We start from the raw sequence: 7,244 nt of genomic DNA on the forward strand, positions 1-7,244 counted from the left end.
TACTGCTCAGATTGTTGTTTTTTTCCCCCCTTTGCTCAACTCCTATTTTTCTAGCCTTCAGGGAGAGAAAAGTGCCCTTGTAGCCATGTGCTACTGAGAACAAGAACACAGAGCTCAAGCACCCCATATTTTTTGGGAGCAAGGAAGGCAGAGGGCAGAAAGGCAGGGAAACATTTTGGTTAGAATATTTCAACTGGTGATGGAGTTCAAAGAAGGTAAGGTAGCTCTAGGTTCTGAATCTCATTTTGCCTGATGCTGAATCCAAACTTCAAATAGTATTTTCTCCCGACTCTTAGACACAGTGTGCTTAGGAGGATGAGTCACTGGGGATGGGAGAGCTCACGGAAGTTAAAAGGGAAGTAGGCTGCAGGCTTCCCCGCGGAGGGCCTGCAAGGTTGCTTGTGGAGATCAAGACGCTTCACGGACATTGTACCATTCATCCTTTCAATCCTGTTGGGGAAGAAGACCTCGGCTATTTTCACTTATCTCTTCTTCAAAAGTCATGAAGTTTTCTGAAAATAGTTGAAAAGAATATTGTATCTGTTTCTTTTTCTAGACATACCTTTGTCCTTATTTGTAATATAACAGTGCAAACATTAAAAAATGACCGCAGTAGCAATAAAAAGCACTTTTTTGGGGGACGCAGTGTTTAAGTGAACTCTTTCTAGTCTCCCTGGTTAAATTTGCTTTCTTTGGGTTTTAAAACTTCCCCAGAAGCTATAGCAGAAAGAACCATCTACACTTGCTGCTTTATGGACTCCACATACACAGAGACTAAATTCTTTTATTCATTAATTAATTCAATAAATTCACTCTATTGAGTGGGTGCTGTGGCTGGGTGCTGTTCTAATAGTTTGAGTCTACATCACTGAAGAAAATAGACAAAATATGGAGCTTACCTCCTCATGAAGGAGACAAATGGGAAACATTGAATATAATAAAAAGGAGGATACTATAGTAAGTAAGGTAGTATATTAAATTGTGTGAAGTGCTATGGAAAAAAACGGAGACATTTATCTTATTACCTAAGTGAGCAATTTCCTAAGTCACAGGTACTGGAACCAAGAGCTAGGAGGTAATTACAGTGATTCTCAGTTGTCAAACTCGATTTGTTCTACATTTATGGTTTAATACTGAAAAGTTCAAGAACTGAACATACAGTATTTTTCTTATAAGAAATAATGGAAGAAAAAAAAAAAGGAAATAATAGAGGGCCAGGGACGTAGCTCAGTGGCACAGTGCCTGCCTGGCAATGCAAGATCCTGAGTTTGATTCCTGGTCCCCCCCCCAAAAAAAAAAAAAAAAACAACGAAAAAAGGAAAACCAAATAATTGGCTCTGAGGCCCGCAAATTATACAAGCATTATATGTTATTTGGGCAAGAGTGACACTTAAACTGAAGTGTGGCCTTCTGTGTTGCAGATGAGATGCGACATGTGACTCACTCTACGATCTGTATAGGTTTTTTCAAGTCTGATTTTTAGTTTGACTATCGAGTAAAGTTACGAACACTGAGCAGATTTCATTTGAACTTCACTGCTTGAGTAGTGGAAAGTTCGACCTTGGCGCCATTTGACAATGGAGATGTCACTGTATTTCTTTCCTAGGGTGAATATACTCTCCAATAATTAATTTGACCTGACCTTTGTTAAGTTTGTATTATGTTCTAGGCAGGCAAATGGATGCCAGGGACCCACAAGACATGGTCACTGATATCAAGGATCATGTAATTTAGAGGAGGTGCTATATATTTAAATGCATATTTGCAACAGATGTGAAACATTGCTATAGAGTCACATGCAAGATGCACACTGGCCTGAAGGGAGAATGGTCAGTGTTTCTTTGCAGGAATTCATGACCAAAGCAGTCTTCAGAAGGGAGTAGAAATTTCAGCTGCATCTTGAAGAAGTAGGGCAGGTTCATGAGAGCGGACGGGGGGGGGGGTCATTTTGATAGTAGGGAGACTTCAGCATGTGCACTTGCTGGGAAGGAGGCTTCAGTTAGACCTGGGGAGCTGCCTCCTCTTCTCTGAGGTCTGCACTCAGTTTCAGAGCTGAGAGGGAGCTGGTGACGAGTTTGGAGCCAGGAAGTGAGGTCACCAGATGCAGGTGTAGAAGGATCTTGCTTTCTCCAGCAGAGTTTAGGTTGTCTGAAGAGACATTCATTGTCAACAAAGAAACTCTTGTAAAAACCTTCAAAAAATACTCACCTATCATTTATTTCCTCCCAGGGTCCTTAAGCATCCTTCCAGGATCCTCCCAAGGAATTTAAGCAATAATCAGCCCTCCTGGTCTAAACACTAGGAGGTGCTGAGTCTTGTAAATTAGACTGCACTCAGAGCTTTCACTCCAGATGAGACTAAAACAGCACCCACATGTGGCAACCTTCAGGAAACGGGTTCTTGTTTCCCAAACTAGAAGTTACGACTTTGGAGAAATACTGGGAAATACTGTGGCGGGGGGTGGTGGGGGTGGTGGGCAACGACTGTCTCGATGAGAGCAGCTAGTTATCTTGCCCCTGAAGTGGGCACAGCTGGCTTGAGCTTCAGCCACGTGAACAGAGTCAACTCTGCAAGAATGGTCAGTGCCCACAGGGAAGATAGGGCCAAAGAGGCAGACAACCCAGACTCTAATCACTCTACGCATCAATCGCTGCATAGAACACCTCCGGCTCATTTGTCTCCATCTGGAGGATGGAAGCAAGGGACACCCGTCTCTCTGCCTTTGCCTCATCAACATTCCAAAGTGGTTTACCAGTGGCCAAAGTGACCTAAACATGTCTGCAGCACCCGGCCACTTTCCTGTTCAATACTGTCAGCACCTCCTTCTGTCTCCTAATGAAGCCTTGCTTCCTGATAGCCCACGGGGCTGGTTTCTGCCCCTTCCTGTTCTCATCTCCCATTCATTCCTGGTCCAGCTCTTTTGTCCAACTACCCTTGACTCTGAGGCTCACTGCTACTTGTGACCTATGCTCTTGATGTTCCTTGCCTGGCAAACTCTCCTTCCAAGCCTTTCTGTGCCTGGTCCTCATCATTTGAGTCTCTGCTCAAAGGTTGCAGCTTACAGAGGCGTCTTGCACACTGTCTGAAACAGCACTCCTACCGCACGCCAATGCCCGGCTCTTACCTCCTTACGTCACTTCACGCTGTGCATAAAACCATCACTACCAAAAGTTACATATTTTTATGGACTTATGCTTGTTTCACTGAATTCTCAGTAAACAGCATGGGCAGGCACTTTATCCTTCACTGTATTTCTGGTGTATATGGGCACATAGTTGACACAATAAAAATTTTTAAAAAATGTTAATTTAAAAAATTTTAATTGTGGTAAAAGACACATGACGTTAAACTTGCCACTTTAATCCCTGAAATATGTAGGTGGATGGCATTAAGTACATTTACATCACCGTGTAGCCCCCACCTCTTACTACCTGTCTCTAGAACTATTTCATCATCTTAAGCCAAAACTCTTCATTTGTTACACAGCTCTCCATGAGGCTCCCTCCAGCCCCTGGGAACCACTGTGCCACAGCTGTCTCTTGGAACTTGCCTACTCTCGGTGCCTTATGTAAGTAGAATGATATGGTATTTGTACTTTGGCAACCCTTAATCCACTTAGTGCAATGTTCTGGGGCTTCATTCACTTTTTAGCACACATTGGAACCCTGTTGCTTTTGTTGAGTAATAAATCATTGTATGTGTATAGCACATTTTGTTACCCATTTGTTATGGTTTGTGTCTGTGTGTCCCCCAAAGCCTCATGTGGTCATGGGGCGGACTTTTAGAGTTTGATTGATTATGGGTGTGAGAGCTACACCTGCCCTGGGGTGGATAGTTTGCATATATAAGGGAGAGGAAGAGGCTACTTGTGGCCATTCTTCCCTTTTAGTGGTTGTTGCTTTTGCTGTGTTCTGCCGCCATGAGCTGTAGCTCTCTGCCATGTGCCACTCTGCCTTGCAACCTGCCAAGTATGGACTAAAACCTCCACAAATTGTAAGTGAAATAAACCTTTCCTTCCTTAATTTTGGGCATCAGGTATTTTGTCCCAGCAACGAGAGAAAAGTAACCACGACACCATTCATCTGTTGGACTCTTGGATAACTCCCAGTTTTTGTCTATTGTGGGTAATGTTGTTAATATCACTGGTATACAAATACCTGTTTAGATCCCCGTTTTGAATTCTTTAGTGTATATACTTAAAAATGGAATTGCTTGAACATGTGGCATGGTTATATTTAGCTTTTTGAGGAACAAGCTGGCAGTTACACCATTTCACTTTCCCACTGGAATACCCAAGGATCCAATTTTCTACATCCTTGTGAATACTGATTTCCTGTTTTTTTTTTTTTTTCATAGTAGCCACCCTAACGGGTGTGGAAGGCTCACTAAGGATTCTGAATGGCATTCTCTAATGGCTGGGCATATTGAGCATTTTTCTTATGATGACTGATCAACCATATATCTTCTTTGGAGAAATATTTGTTTGAACACTTTGCTCATTTTAAAGTTAGGTTGCTTATTTTGTGGTGTTTGTTGGGCTGTACAAGTTGCTTTATATATTAAATATTAATCCCTTATAACACATATGATTTGCAAATATCTTTACCCATTCTCTGAGTTGCCTTTTTAATCTGTTGATAGCACCACCCTTGAATATGCAGAAATTATGAATTTTGATGAAGGTCAGTTTGTCTAGGTGAGTATAAAGAGACAAATACTGAATGGGCTCACTCACACGTGGGCTCTAAGAAGGTGGCTTCATAGAAGCAGTGAGCAGGATGGTGGTTATCAGGGGCTATTGGGGTGGGACTGGGGAGACACTGGTCAGGGGATACAAAATTTCAGTTAGACTGGAAGAATGAGCTCAAGAGACATACTGTGTAACATGGTGATTATATTTAGCAATATATTGTGTGCTTGAAAATCGCTAAGAGAGTAGAGAGATTGGGTAGGTGTTCTTTGCATAAAAGTAAGTACGTGAGCTCATGGAGATTTTAATTTGTTAAACTATTCCAGAATGTATGCATATTTCATCCCGTTACACTGTAAATAAAAGGAATTTTGTCTGTTTAGAAAATGTTGCTTTGAGAAGGTGGCTCATACTATTCACTTTTGTAGTTGACCTGGGGGAGGGGATCCCCTCAGAGAAGGTAAATCTGAGTCTGCAGGAAAGTTAAAGACATTTGCAGGAGGGTCTTCAGCACAACAGTGTTTTCATAGCACAACCATGTGAATTAAACTCTCTACCCATGGCTGGTAGGGGCGCAAGCACTGCAGTGGGAAGGTGGGCAGAGGACATGGGGTGGGGACACGGATCTGCTGGGTATTATCTCATCATAGCTGCAGGAACAGGTGGCCCATGCTGCGAGGACCTGGCCAGAGGCTTAAGGTCTATCTTTCATTCCTCTACCTTACACTGACCCACCCCAGGTGCCAACAGGATGAGTCTCGGTTCTGCTGTTAATCAGCTTCTTTGGTTGCCACAAAGGCTTACGTTTCTTTCCCAGTTAGAATCATCATCCATGGAGGGGAGGAAGTTGAGGTAGAAAGACTCCTGGAGAGTTCTAGTCCACCTCGACCAGGGACCCTGCCAGGTAGGCTGCAGGGTTCACCACGCCTGTTGCAACTCCCAGGGGATAGCACAACACAGAGGTAGCTGAGTGGGGATCCTCTTAGTTGCACTAAGAAGAACTGGATGAAGATCCTTGGAGGAGCAGGCGGGAGCTCTGGAAGCCATGATATGACTAGGGATAGGTTGGATGAGAGAGTGCGGGACAGGCACTGTTAAAATTGCAGGACTGGAACATTTAAACTTGGGTAATTGCTAAATTCCTTGCAGAAGGGTTGTTGCTATACTCAGTGAATGAAAGAGCCAGTTTCCCTACACTCTGACCGCACCAGGGTGCATTGGTTTAAAAATACCCTGGCCAATATTTACTTGGAAAATGTCTCATTATTTTATTTTGTATTTAGTTGACTATTAACGAGGCTCAGAACTGTGTCTTTGTTTGCATCATTTATATTTCTTTTGTAAATTTTTTATGGGATTTGTCAATTGGTTTTAAGAGTAGTTTGTATATTAGGGAAAAACAGTCCTTTGTCGTTTGTGTTGTGAATACTTTCCTAAGTTTGTCTTTTGAGTTTCTTTTATGATGCTTTTAGCTTCCAAAGGATTTTAAAATTTGGTGTGGCAGATTTGTCCATTTTTTTCCTCTATGGCTTCTAGGTTTCATGCTGTACTTAGAAAAGTCTTCTCTCTAAGATGATCAAATTATTCACCCTACTATCATTTAAGTTTGCTGCTGGGATTCATCTTGGAATTTATGTGTATACCCAACAGTGCAAATCTACACTTCTTGGGAGATGCTGGCATCAGAGTTTCAGGGGGGCAAGCACTGAGCTCTTAGATCTGCCAAGAGATCCTGGTGCCTGGCACAGTACCTAGTGCTGGTGGGTGTCTAATAGACCCCTCTTTAATTGGTTCATGAATGAAATTCCAGAAGAAATAATGATGAATTGAATCTGTTAGGGCAACTCTCATGCCTGTATTTTATACTTGAGATTTAAAAGGCAAAAAGCAAAACACCACAAAAATCCCCCAAGATGGAGCATGTTTAGAAAATAAAAACCAACAGGGTGAGGAGAGGAGAAACCAAGTCAGATTAGGAACTGGGGATACTTCCTCTGGACAGACCTCAGTGAGGTACCTGCCCCTCCATCCAGCTTTAAGGAGATGGGCTCTTTGGCTTTCAGAGTTTAAGGGAGAGCTCTGCAATGAAGTATTTAAAGAGAGCAGGGGCTGACATCGGAGATGGTGTGCTCCCTTAACACTGGGAAGTTTCTAGATTTTTAAAATCCTACATGCGCTTATTTGATATCTGGACTTCTCTGGAGGCCTACCAGTGTACAATCCCTGGCTCAGAAAAAGGGGAGTTGTCTTTAGAATGAGCACAGTTTCCGGCCCAGAGGACTTTTCAGAACTTTTCTAACCTTGGCTCTCTGGCTTCCCGAGCTGTGTAAATGTGAGGGATTATTAATAATGTCACTAGAAAATGACTCAGCATATGAAATGAGCAGACAGGATGGAGGAACACAGCACTGGATGGAAGAAGAGAGTCTCAGTACGCCTTTCACCACTGGTGCCAATAAATATTAATCCCTAGTAATAACAGGGTTGAGGTCACATAAGCAAGTCTTAAGGGCAGGTAGAACCTGAAGCAGGAGGTATTTAAAAATTTAAAGGA

At 42.6% G+C, this 7,244-nt stretch overlaps 1 long non-coding RNA gene across 1 annotated transcript in view; it reads right to left on the minus strand.

Annotated features, from left to right (window-relative positions):
• Nucleotides 1-7,244, minus strand: part of LOC106146996 — a 20,963-nt gene continuing 13,719 nt past the window's right edge. The window contains exon 4 of the long non-coding RNA XR_001231691.1: nt 1-512. This is a non-coding gene — a long non-coding RNA (uncharacterized LOC106146996). The remainder of the gene's footprint in view (nt 513-7,244) is intronic.

The sequence above is a fragment of the Chinchilla lanigera genome, unplaced genomic scaffold, assembly GCF_000276665.1.
Source record: "Chinchilla lanigera isolate Chin_1 unplaced genomic scaffold, ChiLan1.0 scaffold00110, whole genome shotgun sequence".
Lineage (NCBI taxonomy): Eukaryota > Metazoa > Chordata > Mammalia > Rodentia > Chinchillidae > Chinchilla > Chinchilla lanigera.